The 21,310-nt window shown below is 42.3% G+C and overlaps 1 protein-coding gene across 2 annotated transcripts in view; it reads right to left on the reverse strand.

The window, feature by feature from the left end:
* The window catches only part of ALG9 (ALG9 alpha-1,2-mannosyltransferase), a 90,798-nt gene that overhangs the window by 5,422 nt on the left and 64,066 nt on the right, over positions 1-21,310 (reverse strand). The gene's annotated exons all lie outside the window — the stretch shown is intronic.

Raw genomic sequence — 21,310 nt, forward strand, 5'->3', positions numbered from 1 at the left:
GTCAATCCAGCTCTGTGAACCCCCCCAGAGTATAGAGCTGGGCTGCTGTGCCTGCTAGCTCTACTTCATCACTAACCTTTTCTTTGCTGCAACAGCTTTGAGCATCTAAGTGACATATAGGCTATTATCCATAGCATAATCACTTCAATAATATTGCATTCAGATTTATACATAAATGAATATGTACTAAATAAAGTACAAAACCTACATCAACACATAGTTTAATATGAAGGCAACATTAGATTGGTTCTCTCACATACATAATTGAAGGTAGCAATATTATGGGTTAAACAAATATACTTGCGATCAATTCACATGAAACTTGTGACATTGGCCCATAAAGCAGTTCTGGGGTTATTAGGTTTTTGTTTTATTTAGTGACCAACCATATTAGCACCTTAAAAACTTATATTTATTTATTATTATTTTTTTTTTTGAGAGAGAGAATTAAAGTGAATGTTTAGTAATATATTCACAACAGCCCAGAAAGCACAAATGATGCAAAATATTGTTAGAAATGTCTAAAGGAATTGTCACGGCATATAAAATAAACCTGCCTAATAAACAACAGTGTAATACAATTAGTGCTCTGGTAGTTTGATACAAGATTATTATTTTTTATTTCCAAATAACAATCAAATACATGTTCGAGCCCAGCACTGATGCACAGAAACATCCACATAACACTCTGTACACAAACAAAATTCTCTACATGTCCTGTTAGCGTCTAATGCCATTCCATACATTCCTTATGGCTCCTTTACCGCTACTGCACAGACAGGAAGGGGGCACAAAATGGAAACACCTGGGTGAGTGAGGGACACCAAACATATTGAAAGCAAGGGCTTCCATACAGGAGTGGCTCACTCATTAATTAACAACATCCCAGTATGGTCAGGGTCATGTTTAAAAACGCTTGTGTGCCCTGGATGATTATATATACGTCTGAAAGAGGGGTAACTGTTGGAGTGTATTTGCCAGGAGATTCAGTGGCCAAGACAGATCAATTTACCAATGTAGCATGTGCACCAGTGTGTAAGGGAAAGTCAGCAAATTTCAGTTTCAGCACGAAAAAATTGGACATGAATTCCACAGAGCAGGATGTCATGGTCTGATTGCCATGCATAAACTTTCACCACTCCTAGCAATGCACATTTATGAGTTAAGTGGTGCAAAAAGCACAGGCAATAGACTGACATGCAGTGGAGGAAGGCAATATAGTTAGATGAATAATACTTCACCATGTTCTCAGTAAACAAACAAGTGCATGCGAGGGTCCAACCTAAAGTACTCTACAGCCCTGAGCAGTGGCGGAACTACGATTGGTGCAATAGGTGCGGTGTATCGGGGCTTATGGAGATAATGGGGCTCACTGCACAGGGAATTAGCGACCTGTGGGCCCCAGTTCCCACCTCCTTGCTTCCCTGCACCCACAGCTTGATAGTTCCGCTTTTGGCCCTGAGTGAAGGGTTCTGGCTAGAAAAATCTGTATGTCTCCCGTGTGTGTAATACTTAATACAGACCCAAAATAACGAACCTCACAACATGACAAACACTAAACATATATAGAATACAATTCTAGTATACTCTATACAGACAGATCACTGCACTAAGGCTGTGTACAAACTACAGTCTTTTCAGACGATTATCGGGCCAATGAAACGATAAACGGCCGTTCGGCCCAATATCGCATTAGTGTGTATGCTACAACGATGAACGATTATCATTCCAAAGCCCATCGTATCGTTTCATTTGATTATTAAACTGGACTAAAAATGACGTTCAATGATGAAACTATGTTGTTACAATTCTGCAGTGTGTATGTAATCACGATTGGCAGTGTCCATAGATCTCTATGGGTTGTGCAGAGTCCCAATCTTTTCAGCCGATGATTATGACAGATGAAGAGCACAGATTTGAAGGTCAATCATGTAAAACATGTATAGTGTGTACACATGAATCAGCATGCTGATCAGGACTTTTTTTTTTTTCTGTAGTTGGTAAAATCATTAAAGATAACACATCACGAGAAATTTACTGTACTGTGTACCCAATCTTAGTGATATATGTTTGTATAAGACCACTGAGCATAATTAGGATAAAATGCTATTATGTTGTATACAGACATAGGACACTATACCTAACTAAATCAAATCCAAGTTTGACATGCAGATGTGAACAAGCTTTATTGTCCAAGTTGGATATAAAGCATAGTGTGGAGTAATTCACTTCAGCAAACCAAAAGCTTTTATCCAGCATATAGAACACTAAGAAAATTAAAACCTAGGGGCATTTCATTCTTTACAAGGCCTACATTTTTGTAATAAATACAGAGCTGCACTGTTTATCACTGTATGGTCATTGTCCGGTGAAAGCAAGGCTAGATGCCTTTAATAATTAGATGGAACACCCCATTATCCCCTGACAAATTATGATAACATAGGTATATATATATACAAACTAAGCACGGAAACTGATTATCTCCTTATGGGGTTTATACCGTATAAAGGTATAATAGACAGAATGTATAGCTACTCTATATTCTATAACAAATAAAACCAACATACCCCTTTCCACTTATTTCCAGTTTAGCACACTTTTTTTTTTCTTTTTTACAGAATGCAGGATTAATATAACAGCAATGTACGGACATTAGATATCTACTTTCTGCCTACTCCTTTTTATAGAATGCTCCCAGGTCTGTCTTTATAGAACAGTTTAGGTATAGTATAATCGGCTGCCAGTGGATGCCAAGTTCTAATTCAGAAGCACAACTGCAGAGCAGAAGCAGAGGTTAAATCTGCCTTAATTCAGGGTTGCTTTGTGTTCAGAGCAGCCTAGAGTAAGAGTCTTCTCTATAGAAAGACAGCCGCACAGTGTACGTAAGCAAGTGCGTCAGAAGGGATTAGGAAGCGCAGCTGCCTGCAGAGACAGGAGAACACTGGGGCATCTTGCAGCACAAAGCCTACAAGGAAGCCTGGCTGTGACAAATGATTAATGAAGCATAGGCCTTCAGGAGACGTCTCTTATGGTTCAGTGCTGAAGGGGTTGTGAGCAACAAACACTATAGAGAAGAATATCATTCATTGTCTCTTATGTGTTCACAATCATTTGACACTTAAAGTTTTTGTTTCTAAGAATTGAAATAAAAAATAGTGGTGTAAGCACAAAACACATCCTTATTACTGAAACGTTAATATGCAGCAGTGACCAAATCAGTGCTCTGTGAAGTAAATTAAGAGTTTGGTAATTGCATGCATGCGCTCATATTTTATTTTGAATATGCAAATCAAATTTTCTGCCACCCAATATTCTTGTAGGCGTTCCGCTATGGCAGATTACCAAAGTTGCTCCTGGCTCTGTAAGAAGTTTAAAGACCATAAAATGATTGTGGTAAAGTGACCTAAAATTAGTGTGATATGCGTAAAAGTGCACACAGTTCACTAAGTAATGTGGAGTGATGTGAATCAAACTGACAAAAATACATACTGCATGACCATCACACCCCTCCGTGGGGTTTAATTACTATGCACATGTACTACAGTAACTGATAACACAAAGCTTACAACTGAGTGTCATCTGTCAACCAAGCCTGCCCAATCAATCCTGTTAGACAGGTAGAGACAGTTTTACTAATGCCCATTGTTTGTATTACCCTGCAGGGATTATCTGCCTGCTTTGAATATTACACTGCAATAAACATGGAAGCATAATCTCTTTATGATGGCTCACAGAGTTAGGAGATAAATAATAATATGAATTATACAGAAAGAAGGGAGTCCTGACGTAATTCATCATTTCATCAATCCCCCCCCCCCCTCTTCAGTTTGACTGGAATGAACTGTGAGGATGGAAAACCCTGCTGGCCACAAGCCTGTGTGGTGGAAGACAGGCCCTCGGATGACCAGATTTACACTTACTTTCCACTGTATAAATACAACAAGCCTGCTTATTATATATAGCCAACCTATTCAGCAGCCTTGTACAACCATGTATTAAACTATACTGATTAACAGTAATGGAAATGAATCCCCTGCCCTTAGCTTAAACTATCACAATCATCAAAAGAGTGCAGTTGAAGTGCTCTTAATAGACAGGGTGTACATGGGACAAACAATTGTCCCTGAAAGCCTCTATACAGGTGAGTGAAACTGCCACACCTACGCTCTGCTCTGTGCTATAAAAGTGGTAATGGATTATTAAACGTTCAACACCAAAATATACATCTAGGGCCCTCCAGTATTATTCTGACTTGAAATCAACTTTGCCGTAACCACTGGTGTTTGGGAGAAAGTGCAGTGATTATCCATCAATAATCTCCGCATCAGACAGAAAACAGAGAACTTTCAATAATTTTGCTAGCTGCTAAAAAACGTACAATATGACATACTTTCAGTCAGATCATTCTTGGACATACGGATTGTGTGTGGTGATATCAGTAGAGCACATAAATAACCTAGGTCCTTGCTTGCAAACAATTTGAAAAACAACATCTAGACGATGCTGCAGAGGTGCGGCTAAAATCCTTGTTGCCCGACTAGATATTCCTGAATAGTACAGTCGGCATCTTTCTTTTTTTTAACAAACGCACAGTACCCATTTCCATGGCTAACCTGTAAAAATGAACAATATGGATATAATAGGTTTAACCCTATCAAATAACAAATATAAGACAACCCTAACAACTTGAAGAGTCATAACAAACCAGGACTACATCTTATTATAGCACCAACACAAAGTGAAACTGGCACAAATACAAAAGAGTTCATTAGCTGCAATCAACGCAGTGCGCCGGAATGTGTGCTAATCCCATTTGCAAGTACTAATATCTGCTGGTTTGTGTTATGACCAGACCAGCATCTTCTTCAACTTGATCCTATTAGGGAAAGCGTATGCCCTGACAGCTCCAGCTGGGAATCTGAACGCCTGGCATTCTAATCACCCCGTTACCTTGGAAACCTTGCTGACTTTTCCTTCCTCATTGCTCCACTTGCAGCTGCCGCTAAAGTATCCTCACATTACATTCACGTGGAACTTCTGCTGTGAACACTGCAATCGTTTTCATGTGTTTTTATCAGTCCACACATAAGTAACATTACAAATGTTCACTGCCATTACTTTGGAGAAATACTTTCTGCCCGACAACTTATGAACCCAACAACTACTATGAAATCACTTAAAAGGATGCACGTACTGATTACAGCAATAACAAATAGCATTGCAGCTGCGTGCCATGATAAGAAAGAGGTTATTAGAAACAGCAGCTTTCTGCACACGTTTCATGTTCCCATCTGACATATGACATGCTTCATGGTCTTCTACTCTGCTCTTACTTGTACAACCAATTTAATGGTTAGACTCTGCAGTGGATCCCAAACTGTGTGCTGGGACTCCCTTAGGTGATCTCACAGGGGTGCCACAGCCAGGACAGACGGCAAGCAAGCAGGGGATTACTTGGAAGTTATTTTGGCTTAGGGGTGCCTTGGAAAAAAAATTATGGAGACTATAAGGGTGCCTCCAACTGAGAAAGTTTGGAATCCACTGGGTTAGAGGATTAACGGCTGTAATAGGATGTTTCTGTGTTTGGTTAGCATCAAGTAGCAGCGAAGGTTTGCAAGATTTTATTCTGTGTAAAAAATGTAATGAGTTACATATTCATTATTAGGAAAATCATTATTATAATGATTATGATGCTTGTGAAGACAGACCTCTATGGAGAGATATGATTGCTGTGTAAAGCACATTGTACAGCAGGGGTGGGCAAACCTGTCCTCAAGGGCCATATCCAGTTCATGTTTTTAGGATTTCTGTCTGTAGAAACAGGTGGGATAATTACTGACCCAGCCAAATAGATTAACTCAGCTGTACATGATTAAAGAAATCCTAAAAACATGAACTGGATATGGCCCTTGAGGACAGGTTTGCCCACCCCTGTTATACAGTAATGTGTGTGGCATACACATGGACATCCCATTAACAACATATAGAGACTGCAGAGATATGTTATATGCTACCAAAGTAGGTGGTTCCGGATGATGCACTAGATACATGAAATGTAGCCTATGTACAGATCAATGTTGATCTGATTTTTTTATTTGACCTTACTTACTATGCTGCACTACCATCACTATTTATTGCCATGTTCCTCTTACATCCAGGAAACACGGTGTGAAATATAAGAGGTAAACACATTGCAAGGATTGTCCCCAATGCCCATTAAAAGGCATGTAAAATGCAGACTACAGCGATTGCATCAAGAACTAGGACTGTTCATATTGAGAATATATTTATTAGTGTGTCCCAGAACAACAGGAAAGGGTTAAACTCCTCTCTGTTTAACCCTTTGCTTGTTCAGGAGGAAACGATTGAAAACTTCAAATACATTAAAGCATTCTTGAAACAAAGAGTCACAAATGTCTCAGTGATAGAGAGAGAGATAGAGAAAGAATGGAAGAACGGTCGGCACGGTGGCTAAGTGGTTAGCACTTCTGCCTCACAGCGCTGGGGTCATGAGTTAAATTCTTGACCATGGCCTTATCTGTGAGGAGTTTGTATGTTCTCCCAGTGTTTGCATGGGTTTCCTCCATGTGCTCCGGTTTCCTCCCACACTCCAAAAACATACTGATAGGTTAATTGACTGCTAACAAATTTACCCTAGTCTGTGTGTTTGTGTGTCTGTCTGCGTTAGGGAATTAAGACTAAGCCCCGATGGGGCAGAGACTGATGTGAGTGAGTTTTCTGTACAGCGCTGCGGAATTAGTGGCGATGATGATGAAGAACATTAAAGGCACAATAATCATGTGATTACAGTTTACTTTGGTTTTGGTAGTCAATAGTACACATCCATAAAATAACCCAACACACTGCAATGTATTACATAACAAATAATGGATTAAGGTATTATATTTCTATTTATGCACTATTAAGTGCACAGATAGAAGACAAACCTCCATTTTGTTTTGGAGTACTTCACTTGTATATGAAATCTACTTTTTATTAAGTCAGCAGAATGTCTGTAAGAAGGAGGTCATAAGTGCGTATTTTGTAAGGAATTTAGAGAAGGAAACACTGTGCTTAAGTTAAACAATGGAAGCAAATAGTGGAAACAGTAAAATGTCACATCAAATGGACTAAGGGCATATTTTTGGAATATCCCCCCCTTCAAATGCATAACAACTCCCAGCAGTCACGATTTTGGAGGGACATTCCAATTCCTGGAACGCAAAAGGGACAGGGCTTAAATGGAATGTGGGTGGAGTCGGTCCTAAATTTGTGCATTGTGGGCGGATTTTGGCCAGAACAGGGGTGTGGTTTATTTTGTCCGCTTTCAGGATTGTAAATGTTGCGAGGTATTTCAAACGTAGCTGCAGATTGATTTTCAGGGTGTGTTTCCAAAGACCAAAAAGACCGCTTGGTGCACATAAGCATTGTGGGTCTGCCGTTTTGAAGCAAGCCTATTTGTCTAAATCTCCATAGGCATCCAGTAGTGGAATAAAACTACTATTGGGCCAGTGGTCTAGCACTTAGACCCCACTGAACATTTGTTGTGCCCAATTACCCACTGGAACACGGTCATAGTTCTTAAATACTCCCTATTGAATACATTATGGTTTACATCAGGCCCGGACAACCTGTGGCTCTCCAGGTGTTGTGAAACTACAAGTCCCAGCATACCTTGTATGGGGATTGTAGTTTCCACAGAATGGCCAGGCCTGGTTTACATTTTCATTAGAAAACACAGCACATTCCTCACCCTAAATGTTTTAATATATGACAAAAGCTTCATACTCTGAATATTTAGCAATAAACATAAATACAAGTTAACTGTAATACAGAACATGCCTCTAAATTCCATAACTACATGTTGTCAAGGGCATACTTGCAAAATGGAGTTTGAGTGGGAAAAGACTGTGCCCCCTTACAACCATACGCCCTGGACTACCACCCAAAACACCTGATGTAATTCGCCACAGCATGATCCAAAAGCAAAGAAGAAGAGTGACAACTCGTTACTAAAGAGGGTTGGGCACTCTGGTACAAACCACCACTTTATTAGGTGCCCCTTGAGTAAAGTTTCCATTAGGCAGATTTTACATTATTATTGACCAAGGGGTGGTGATGTTCAATTTTAATCTATATAATACATAGATTTTAGAAAAGGTTTTCTGTGTGGAATAGGTTAATATTTAACCATCTCAGGAACTGTTCTTCACCTAAACCAAAACTCATTCTACCTGTGGGCACTATGTAGCCTATGAAGTAGCTGCACTTACCCACGAGATCTCATGAAAAGCCACCGCCTGGCTCAGCCTCCCAGCAGCAGCATGGCTGCTTCTAGCAAATATGTTTTTTTGACATCCTCACCCTGCTAAAATCAATGTAGAAAATACAGCACAACTTGTAGCGACGTTAATAGGGGACAGGATATCAAATCCAAGTTTAAACAGAACAGGGAGCCAGACTAGAGTCCAACACTGTTAAACAGGCATCAGGATCTGGAGAACGCAGCAGCTTTTCATAGCAGTGTGAAGGGCAGACAGGGCATCATATCAATACTTCGCTATCTACAGCCCACAGGCAGAATGTAATTTCATTTTAGGTTTATGCTGAGAAATCTTAAAATAAGTCATATTTTCCCAAGCAGGCTTTTGGACTGACCACCACATTCAATCCCCAATTGGAGTGCTCAAATGGTCTCAAGCAGTTAAACATTGTATTTATTTTAAATATGTTAAGTAAAACTATTAAACAAAAGTTTATCCCCAATGCTACAAGCCAGACCAGCCTGTCTCCTTTGTGCAAATTCTACCATTTCCTAAACATCCCTGTCTCACCCCTTCCCTTGTGTCTCTGAACCTTCTGTATCAGCCTGTAAAGTTACAGAAGGAGGCATCACTATATAAATAAAAAAGATAATTTTGTTCTTTGTACTTTTAGTATCCATCCCCACATCACTGCTAGAGACCAGCATTAATAATGAAGTAAAACAACTCTCTCCATGTCTGACAGTTTTAGCAGTGAAGGTTGTGGTCACAGTACAATGGGATGCACAATCCACTGCAGATCGCTGAGTCAGGAATATTATACTGTGAGAATAAGGTATATGTGTATTTAGCATGCAGGGAAGCCAGAGTCTGTTTGGGTTTTACAGAGAATACATAAATCCTCATTTATCAAACAGAATGGAAAACCTAAGTTTACTACATAGAGCTCTGAGGACAAAGTATTAACATTCACAAGAGCTGATTTAGGTATGTGTTACACATACACTGTAAATACTGTAGATCCATATCTGTTCCAGTATGTAAAGCCAGTACACAGGGAAATATTTACAATATATGAAAATATATAGCAGTGTATTCACTACTGCACAACACATTTCTTGAAGTATAACATTTTCCTATTACAGTAATCTTTACTGTGCCCTTAGGTGACATCAGGGTAAAGAAAATGAACAACCTCCCCCCACCCCCCTAGTTAGATCTGTGTGCTGGTGTGTGTATTGAAGCAGTAATCCAACTTCAGCGGAGATGGGCTTTTACGTCAATGCTGTGTGACTTAACCTGACAAATGGCAAGAGAACAATGAGGGCTGTGCTGAGCCAAGCTTTTCTTCTTCTAATTCTCTGTGCCCCTTGGGAGTAGAAAGCAAAAACGCGTGTCTGATCTCCGGAGGAAAGTGTGGAGCTGTCTGCACACTGGGACGCACATATGTAATGAATAATAATGCCCTAACCTTGGGATTCAGAATACTGTCCTCTCCACCTAAGGGGCTAGCAGTGACGCATGTGAAGAGAAAAAAAATGTAAGACAGGAATGAGGAGACGGTTTTGCTTTTAATGGCGTCCTTGGGGGGGGACAAATTGCGATGTAGGATAACTTTCTCCTGCGTTTTGCACACTTTGTGAGAGCATATGTATGTTAAGGTGCCCTTTATGATGAACACTAGCTTGGCTCTGTCAGAAGCAGTCAGCCGTGCAGCCTCCTCTATCTCCGTTTCAGCAGCATTCCTTATATCTTACATGATGTCATTACAAAACTGTTCCTGAAGTGGACGCAGGGTGACCGTAACTTTACAGGATCACTGCAAGGGCAAATTACATTTATAACTTTTAGCTAACTCCCTGAGATTTATCCCTACTTCAGGTAAAGTTCCCATGGCTATTTTTACATCAATTTAGATACGCATCACCAGTAATAGAAATATTTATTATATAAATAGCTTTCCTGGTGTATATGAGCCCATATATATGCACACACACACAGATATAGAGATATATATATATATATATGTATACACACATACACACACATACACATATATAGTGTCGCACTGGGGCATGAAGGGCCCACCGGGGATTGCAAAGGTACCATAAAGGCGAGATCAGACACTAGAGGGGGAGTGGTCAGCCTATGACAGACATTGCATTCTTTATATACTACACTATGCCGCTAGCAGTGTGTATAAGAGTGCATAGTCTAGGCCCCACCCCTTAGATCGGGACAAAGTCTTGCCCACTAGAATCAGAACAGTTAGCAGACTGTCCTGCTCTCTCCTACCTGTTTTTGAAGCGTTCACTGCCTGCTGTGGTCTAAAAATCAGTTGCTGTCTGGACCCTGGAATGTTGGGGTCCTGTTTGGAAAAAGGAATAAGTACATTAAATATGGAAAGCCAAGTAATGAAGACCCACTCTAGCCCTCTTCCCTAACCAGTTTCAATGCTAAATCAATAACTCCCATGTTTAATAATTAGGCAAACAGCCCTGACATTAAATAGTATTTACATTTACTAAATAAACATATCCCCCCCAAAGACATTAATAGTATTTACATTTAATAAATATACATACTCCCCCTCAAGCAGCCCAGACAATAAGTAATTATTATTTGCATGTAATAAACTATTACCCTCCCTAAATTCTCACTGAACAAAAAGCCACCCTTCTACCCAGACTCAGCTACACATTAAAATATTAGATACAAAACCACCACAGCATTAAATTTTCCCACAGGCACCGCCATCACCTCACCAATATATTAATATCCCCTGCACACTATTAATTTAATAGTCCATGAACCCACCTAAACTACATAGAAATCACAACTCCTCCCCACACTTACCTTTTTTCATTCCAGCAGTGCAGTGTGATTGGTCTTCTACTCATGCTGCCTGGATATGTGGGACAGCTCACATGTCCTGTGGTACATGCCTCATGCACAATGAGGTCAGCAGGGGAGGAACAGATCATTATAATCTGTGACCACAAGTAATAGGATGGCTGTATATATATCAGCATAGATTTCCTAATTTTTATGGTGTGAACAATAAATGGCTTATCTTCTCTTCATGACACACAGAAATGCCCCCATATATATATATTGAAGATGAAACGAGGGTGGACATTTCAGCAAAACAATGATCCCAAGCACACAGAGCTAAGGACGCTATCAGTTCGTTGTGTGGCCCAATATGAAGTACATGGGGGCATTATTATGTGGCCCAATATGAAATGGGCGGGGCCATTATTGTGTGTCCCAATATGAAGTGGGTGGGGGCATTAATGTGGCACACAGCCAAGGACGCTATCAGTTGGTTTCAGAGAAAGAAAATAAAGCTGCTAGAATGACCCAGCCAATCACCTGACTTGAATCCAATTGAAAATCTATGGAAAGAACTAAAGATCAGAGTTCATAGAAGAAGCCCACGGAACCTTCAAGATTTGAAGACTATTTGCGCTGAGGGCAAAATCACACCTGAGCAATGCATGCGACTAGTTTCTCCATAAGAAGGTGTCTTGAAGCTGTCATTACCAACAAAAGCTTTTGTACAAAGTATTAAAAAAATTCAGGAAGTTGTTCAATACTTTTTCCCCAGTGTCATTTCACATTATTACACAAAACTTAATTTAAGGACATCTATGGTTTCATTTCTTTGCATGTGTGGATTGCAAGGGTTGTTGCTGACATTTGGTGTAAATTTCATTACAGTAGCCACATTAAATATATATTTACTGAGAAAAATGTTGCTGTGTTCAATACTTATTTCACCCGCTGTATATAGAGAAAAATGTAATGATCTGAGTGACTTTCACAAGGGCTAAATTGTAACTGCTAAGTGGCTGGGTCAGTGCATCGCCACAACGGCAGGTCTTGTGGGGTGTTCCCAGTATGCAGGGGTTAGTAGCTACAAAAAGTGGTTCAAAGAAGGGCAACTGGTGAACCGGCAACAGGGTCATGGGCACCCACGACTCATTGATGCCCTTGGGGAGTAAAGGCTAGTCTGTCTGGTCCAATCCCACAGAAGAGCTACTGTAGCACAAATGAGCATGTGAGCGCCAAAGCTGGACCATGGAGCAATGGGAGAAGGTGGCCTGGTCAAATGAATCAAGCTTTTTTATTTACATCATGTGGATGGCCAAGTTCGTGTGCATCGTTTACCTGGGAAAGAGATCCCACCAGGATGCACTATGGGAAGAAGGCAAGCAGGCAGAGGCAATGTTCTGTTAGGGAACCTTGGGCCCTGGAATTCATGTGGAAGTTACTTTGACACATACCACTTACCTAAACATTGTAGCAGACCAACAACAGAATATTGCACCCTGTCACACTGCAAAAGTTGTTCAGGAATGGTTTGTGTGTGTGTGTGGGGGGCGCGGTATGCATGCGCGCACATATACAGGGACTAACTGCGCATGTACACCATGATCGTTGCATGCGCAGTCACATCAAGGAACCCCACTGTGTGTGCCGACTCAAGTAGGCACGCACACAGTGGGGAAGGACGCAAGGGGTGATGACATCACCACCCCTGACCCACACACAGTGTTCACGTGTGTGTGGTAAATCACCACATACACGTTGCTACTAGGGAGGCTGAGAGTTTCCGGGTCTGGACTATAAAAGCCAGACCCGGGACTCCCCCTCGTTCTCTCTGCTGCCTGCCCCTGGGCAACTAGCATACACTACAGAATACAAGGATTCTATACTACAGGAACCTTCCCTACATTGCAGACAAAGAATTGGATCAGGGATTTGATACGTATCATTGATAATATATAGCTATATGTGTTTGTAATGTTGATTTTAATGATTTATATACATATAACTACGTAGCTATTGTTTGATACCTGTGATAGTTTAATAAGAATTAGTTCTTATAATATTGATTTAAGATACATATCTAAAAAAAATAGTTCAAGGATAGTGTAAGGAATAAAGGTGGTGAACCTAGGGTTAATATTATATTGATATACTATGTTACGTTGAACACTGTTATGATATATGTGTGAACTGTGAATGCAGGGTTTTCTGTGTTAACAGTAAAATACTTTGATTTGAATACATATATATGTTGTGAGTATTGGTTATTTCTAACGAATATATATTGTGAAGTACTGCTGAAATAGAGGATATTGAATAAATAATTCTGTAAACCTTAAGTGTTATTTAGCGTGGTCAAAAGATTGAGTAAGGCAACATTGTTTAAGGAAAAGCACATAAAAGTGCGAGTTTTATAACGAGTGTATCTGAGAACAGAATAAGAGGATACCCTGTGCAATGAAGGCATAAATACGGGTCCTTTAACATTGGCGAGCCTTGGCCCAACTGTTTTAATTGTGATATTCATACTAGTATATAGTAGTGAAAATTGTTATATTGTAAACCTAATTCAGTAGAGGGGCGGGGACGAATATCATAGGTACACAAAGGAGGTGATACTTATGTGTAATTAGCATATGCTTTTTCTGGAAAGTGGTTTGGACAGATAACATTGTTTTACTTGAAGCCTAGAAGGAATACAATTAATTACAGCAAATCTAGTTTAAAATTTAAAGTTTCTTGGATACTTGTTTTATTTAGTTCTTTAAGAAGGAACGGATTGCACTGTGAGCGTTTGTGAGAAACGTGGATTCACTTTTTAAGGTTGCAACAGTCCTTTGGAAGGGTCCTGCTGAGAGTAGAAAGACATTCCTGAACTGAAGAGGATTTTTCTGGAAGCAGCATTTTTAAGTCTTGGAGGCTTAAAGGGACCGGTATTACTTCAGTGAGAAGTAACACTGAACAAAAATGACTTCTGTATCTGGACAGCTGAGTATGAATTTTATTACCATTGAGAAGTTGTCAGCAAATAGCATGTTTAACCCAGTGATACCTAATAACTACACATCTGCTGAAAATTTATGGGCAACACTTTTAGAACAAACAGTCTTCAACAAAAATACTAAAACTTCTCCAAATGTTAGCTAAATTGGTACATGATTACGAAGATAGGATTTGGACATCTGAACACGCTGAGATGTTAGTTAAAAACAAAAAAGGGTGCGGATGGAAATTTTCATTATTAGTGCTGCATTGAAAAGGTTAAAAGTGTTCCCATACTTGAAGCACAATTGGAAGACAAAGATATGGCCAACATAGATAGGGGATGGCAGATTTGTATGCTCAATTCTCAATTATTAGAGAGACAAAAATATTACACAGATGTTGATAAGGAATTGGCAGAACTGTATACAGAGATCAATGTATTCAGGAATAAGGTAGCATCTAACGAAGTTCTAATTTCCGAATTACAAAGTGATTTAATCAATAGAGCACAGATGATAACCAATATGTAAAAAATTATCACCCTTCTCCACATCACACACATACCTGCTTTCTAGGCATGGATGTATAATAACAGATAAGAGAAGCAGTGAAACAGGGAGTATAGGACATAATATGCCTATACATACTCCTGCGGTAAATCTGATAGATCCAACAGCCTCAGTGGCTGACCCTGGATACCCTGTAGCACACACATTAACTTATTCCCCAACACCCATGGGGAATGGATCTAATGGTCGTGCACAATTTTTGGATGATCAAGTTTTTGGCCTAGGCAGTGGTTGGGATACATACCGCTCCTACACCACAAAAAAAGTCACGGTAATGGCACAGGATTGCATGTTCCCCATTGAAATTATAGTATCGAGGCGACTCAATTTCTGTTGAAAATCCGTAAGGAAATTCCAAAATATGATCCCAGTATAGGCCCTTTTACCTCTTGTGATATTTTTGAGGGACATTGTGACCAATTTAGTGTCGCCCCAGTACATTGCATGGTTACCCACTCAGCTCAATCAGAGGTATGCAGCAACTGGAAAAACTGCTCCCAAAAATGGTCAATTTCACAATGAGGAAGAGAGACTTTCTGTCCTCATGAAATTGGCAACTGGTCATTGGGAAGTTACCGCAGAGATCCAATCAAACTTTAAACCAACTATTGACGATGAGCCATTGTCTCTATGTGGTAGGTTTGAAGCCATGTATAGAAAAGTAACCAAAGATCAAGGTACAGAATTTCTACAAGGCATGAAACGCATGTTTGTGGAAAAGTTACCATACATTGACACAGCAATTTGCTTAAGGGAGGCTAAGGAACCAATGCTTGCAGACGCAGCAATGGTTATAGAAGAGTATAGACAACATTTGCTGTAAAATAGGAAGTCACTGAAGATCAGGGAATATGTTTTAGTAAATGGCAGACCACAAGATAACCGTTACACAACATATGGCAATGTGTGCAGACAGACACATACATATTACCCCTACAGCTCCACCACAGGAGAAATGGGTGAATGTGCAATGTTATGCATGCCTCAAGTTTGGCCATGTAAGACATAACTGTCCACACGGTTTTCACAAAGAGTATATAAGTGACTCTGAACACTAGGGCAATAACAATGGCTAAAAAAATAAATAAAAAAAAATGATGCAAAAATATGTGTCGCTTGTAAGTACACCAAACAGGACAGTCTCATGTACAGTCACATAACTCTGACTCCACAGACACAGAACTCTATAGAACAGGTAAACAATTGTGAAGTACAGAAACCACAAGTAGCAGTTCGCACAGCAGATGTCCCTGCTGGGAATCCTGTGCAACTAGGTTGAAGGATAGGGACCCCAAAGGATCTGCCACCAATGCATATTGGATTCCTCAGTGAGAACCCACATAGTGGCCAGAATAAAAAAAATGAATTATTGAAAATTATGCTTAATACTGGGGCAGACATTTCAATCACTAATGTAGAACATGACCGACTGCTAGACATCCCTCAGTGTGTGGGACTGGATTTGATCACCAACAATGGGGGAGTAAAAGCCCAAAGAATTGAGGAAGTCGCTTTGGAAATCAACAATGATTTCACCTTAAAAATTCCTAAGTGATATTATTCAGGTTCTGATAACATTATCGGAACTGATGTAATGACACAGAATGGCTGGAATTTAGATCCAGCAAACTGTTTGGTATGGAAGGCTTACTACTCTACCCAGAGCTATGGGCTATGGAAAGATAACGGACGTCCAGGTAGACATACACGGACCAGATACACCACCACAAAGTCAATATTGTATCCCCCCTGAACCAGTGATAGAAGCTGTGACTGATTTAGAAGCAAGGGGTGGTCATGAAAGGGAATTCTAAGTGCAATATTCCCCTATGGCCTGTAAAGAAGAAGGAGACTAACATCTGGAGACTCACAATTGATCTCAGGGTTTTGAATATATAAACCCCCATTTCAGCACAGGTGGTAGCGGAGACACTGGACATATTGGCAAGAATAAGTGGCAAAAGTAAGGTATGCTTTACCATTGATGTAGCCAGTGGTTTCTTTTCGATACCATTGACAGAAAGCGGCAGTTACAAATTTGCATTCACTGTGCAAGATACACAATACATGTTTTGACACTCCTACAGGAAATTGTTAGGCCTCCTTGTACGTGCAGGGCTCAAACAGAGTCCTCACAAAGCAAACCTGGCTAGGTCAGAGGACATATTTCTGGGAGTCAAGATCGCTCATGGGACAAAAGGTATAATGGCCACCTGAGTTGAAGCAATGGTCAGATTACCTAGACCAAATACCCCACAAAACTCTGTGGTTACAAACATCAGGAAGCTCATAGAGGATTTTGCTACAAAATGAAAACCTCAGTATGAATTGCTCACAGGTGAGGAACCTTCATTGAAAAAAATGGGCAGAACCACAGAAGGCGGTATTTTGTACTCTGAAAAGAGATCTCTCTTCAGCCACAGTTTTGGCCACTCCACACCCAGAGGGTGAGCTGGCAATTCAGGCTCATGCCAGCCCAGAGTCTCGATCAACAGTCGTACTACAGGAAGTAAGATCTGTGACTAGACCACTAGGGTATTTGTCTAGACTTTCTCCTGTGGAAAGAGGTTTTGATGAATGTGCAAAACAACTGGCTGCAATACATTATGCAGTCAAAGTGACATATTGTGTGTTTTATACCCCTCAATATACAAACACCACACTCTCCATTAACCCTTCTACTCCGGGACATGCTGCCTGGTGTCTCTCAACAGAGGTTTGGGAGATGGATAATGAATTCCAATGGGCGCAATCTCAAAGTAAGTCACAAGGCCGAATATGTATAGTCTCAACTGCTAAACACAGCAGGGACGGAACACGAATGTGGACAAATGCCATATGATGAAACAATGACTTTGTTTAGACAAACAGCACATCCAAGTCATTTTTGTTGATGGGTCTCAGTCTCACACGAATGGGAAATATGTGACAGGTTATGCAGTCTTGGATAAGACTACAGGGCTTCAGAATATTGTTAAATTACCATGTCACCAGTTGGTACAAAGGGCAGAATTGGAGGCAGTAAAGGAAGCCTTACTACTCCAACTTAAGAACCACGTACTATATATAGTGACAGCTCATATGTAGTTCGGTCCCTGACACTACACTTGGATACCTGGCACAGGCGCGGATTCGTGGACAGACAGAATAAACCCCTGGAGAACGTTTCAGTGCTCAAAGAGTTATGACAATTGGGAATGATGCATCCTGAAGAGGCTGCGATCATTAAAAAGTTCCTGCCCACTAGAAAGGGAATGATACCCTTGTCACGGGTAATAACTCTGCAGATGAAGTGGCCAAACTGGCTGCTTTATCTGATATTTTCCGAGACCCAGGCTACAAAGAAGTATCATCCCATAATAGTTTTATATATATTGGTATTAGTCATGCACTTTGCTTTAATACTTCTCTAAAGAAAAATAAACAACACAGTGAACTGGCATACTGAAGAACATATCATTATTATTATTATTTTTTATTTATAGGGCGCCACTAGCTATCCGTAGCGCCGTACAGGGACAGACAGAAACACGATACAGGGTGAGACAGCACGGTACAGTTAACAAAAAGCACAGTAACTCCGAAGCTCAATGTACAGCTAGATGAGAGGTGAGAGCCCCAAGCAGGGTAGAGAGAGGGGTAGAAGGGCAGGAGGACCTCGTGGAAGAGACAAGGAGCTGAAGAGCAGAGTTAAGGTGGTGGAGAACAGAAGGAGGGGAGGCCCTGCTCGAAGGAGCGTACAATCTAAGGGGAGGGTAGGACGGACAGAGACGCAATGGTAGGAGGAGGGAATGGGGAGAACAGAGGCAGAGACGGAGAGGGGGGGGGGAGAGGAGAATGAAAAGGAGGGAGGTAAGAGGGGGACAGGAGGAAGGGCAGGAGTGGGAGGGAAGTTCTGATGGAGCGGGGGAGCTGGTTCCAGTGGAGGGGGGCAGCGCGGGAGAAGTCTTGGATGCGAGCATGGGAGGAGGTAACCAGGGGGCAAGAGAGGCGGCGGTCGTTAGCCGAGCGCAAAGGGCGGGATGGAGCGGGAATGGAGATTAGGTTGGAGATATAGGGAGCAGTGGAGTTGGAGAGGGCCTTGAAAGTAAGAGTAAGGAGCTTGAACACCATTCTGTAGGGGATGGGGAGCCAGTGGAGGGATTGGTAGAGGGGGGAGACAGAAGAGGAGCGGCGAGAAAGGAAAATGAACCGAGCGGCAGCATTGAGTACAGAGCAAAGGGGAGGCTAGTAAGGAGGAGGTTACAGTAGTCCAAGCGGGAGATAATAAGAGAGTGGACAAGAGCTTTAGTGGCATCTTGGGAGAGGAAGGGCCAAATGAGTGCGATGTTGCGCAGCTGGAAGCGGCAGGATTTAGTGAGAGAGAGAATATGAGGGGCAAAGGAGAGAGAGGGTCAAGGGTGACAATGAGGCAGCAAAGTTGAGGAACAGGGGACATAGAGAAGTTGAGAACGGTGATAGAAAGGTCGGAAGGGGAGGAGGAATGAGCGGGGGGGAAAGACAATAGGTTCGGTTTTAGCGAGATTAAGTATGAGGAATCTAGAGGACATCCAGGAGGAGATGGCGGAGAGGCAGGCGGACACCCAGGAGAGGAGGGAGGGAGAGAGATCGGGAGAGGAAAGGTAGAGTTGGGTGTCATCCGCATAAAGGTGGTACTTGAGACCAAAGGAGCTGATGAGTTCCCCTAGGGAAGAGGTGTAAAGAGAGAACAGTAGGGGTCCGAGAACAGAACCTTGGGGGACCCCTACTGGGAGGAGTGGGGGGGGAGATAGATCCAGAGGTGGAGACGGAGAAGGTACTGTCAGCAAGGTAAGAGGTAAACCAGGACAGGGCTGAGCTGGAGAGGCCAAAGGATTGAAGGGTGTGGAGCAAGAGTGGGTGGTCAACGGTGTCGAAGGCCGCTGAGAGATCCAAGAGAATGATAAGGGAGAAGTGGCCCCTAGCTTTAGCAGAGAGGAGATCGTTGGTAACTATGGCCAGGGCAGTTTCAGTGGAGTGAAGGGGGCGGAAGCCAGATTGGAGAGGATCGTGAAGGGAGTGATCAGAGAGGTAGGTGGAGAGGCGGAAGCAGACGAGCCTCAAGTATTTTGGAGGCAAAGGGGAGAAGAGAGATGGGGCGATAGTTGGAGAGAGAGGTGGGGTCAAGATTAGGTTTCTTAAGAATGGGGGATACAAGAGCGTGTTTGAAGGAGGAGGGGGAGATGCGGATGGAGAGGGAGAGGTTGAAGAGGTGGGCGAGGTGGGAGCAGGTGGCGGGGGAAAGGGAGCGAAGGAGGTGGGAGGGGATGGGGTCCAGGGGACAGGAAGACGGAAGAGAGGATGAAATGAGAGAGTGGACTTCTTCTCCCGTAGTGGGGCGGAAGGAGAAAAGGGAGTGGTGGCTAGAGGGAGAGGGAGGGAGGGCGGGGTTGGGGGGGGGGCAGGCGGCGGAGGGGAGGAGGAGATTTTGAGTCAGATGGCCTCGATTTTAGAGAAGGAGGCAAAATCTGTGGCGGGGAGGGGGGAGGGGGGGACAGGAGGGTGTTTAAGGTGGCAAAGAGGTGGCGGGGGTTGGAGGACTGGGAGGAGATAAGGGATTTAAAGAAAGATTGTTTGGCGAGAGAGAGAGCGGAGCTATAGGAAGAGAGGATGAACTTGAAGTGGAGAAAATCAGCCAGGGAGCGGGATTTTCTCCAGCGTCGTTAAGCCGTAGGGGAGAATTTTTGGAGGAAGCAGGTTAATTTGGAGTGCCAAGGTTGGGGTTTGGAGCAACGGGGTTTGACAGAGTGGGCCGGGGCGATGGCATCAAGAGCAGAGGTGAGGGTGTGGTTGTAGAAGGAGACCGCCAGGTTGGGGCAGGCCTGGGAGGAAAGGGGAGAAAGGAGAGTGTCAGGAGTAGATGACAGAGTAGCAGGATCGAGAGCGTCAAGGTTGCGCCTGGAGTGAGTAGGAGTGGCTGTGGGGAGGGGAGCGGGAGAGGAGAGAGAGAGAAAGAGAGGTGGTGGTCGGATAGAGGAAAGGGAGAAATGGAGAAGTCAGAGAGATTACAGAGGAAGGAGAAGACTAGGTCGAGGGAGTGACCAAGGTAGTGGGTAGAGGAGGAGGTCCATTGTGTGAGGCCAAGGGAGGAAGAGAGGGTGAGCAGTTTAATGGACGCAGGGTCAGTGGGGTTGTCGATAGGGAAGTTAAAGTTGCCGAGGATGATGGAGGGGAGGTCAGAGGAGAGGTGGTGAGGAAGCCAGGCGGCGAAGTTGTCGATGAAGAGAGAGGTGGGACCAGGGGGGCGGTAGATGACAGTGACACGGAGGTGGATGGGGTAGAAGAGACGGATAGAGTGGGCTTCAAAAGAGGAGAAGGAAAGGGAGGGTTCAGGGGGGATGACACGAAAAGTACAGGCAGGGGAGAGGAGGAAGCCCACACCACCGCCTGGACGGGCTCCGGGTCTGGCGGCAGGGCCATCTTAACAACATTATGGGCCCCCGGGCAAAGCAGTGCACCCGGGCCCCTACACACATTAGATATATAGATATATATATATATATATATATATATATATATATATATATATATATATATATATATATATATATATATATATAGATATATATAGAGAGAGAGAGAGAGAGAGAGAGAGAGAGAGAGAGAGAGATGCCGATATAGATATATGGAGATAGATAG

Source organism: Mixophyes fleayi, chromosome 11 (genome assembly GCF_038048845.1).
Source record: "Mixophyes fleayi isolate aMixFle1 chromosome 11, aMixFle1.hap1, whole genome shotgun sequence".
NCBI classification, from domain to species: domain Eukaryota; kingdom Metazoa; phylum Chordata; class Amphibia; order Anura; family Limnodynastidae; genus Mixophyes; species Mixophyes fleayi.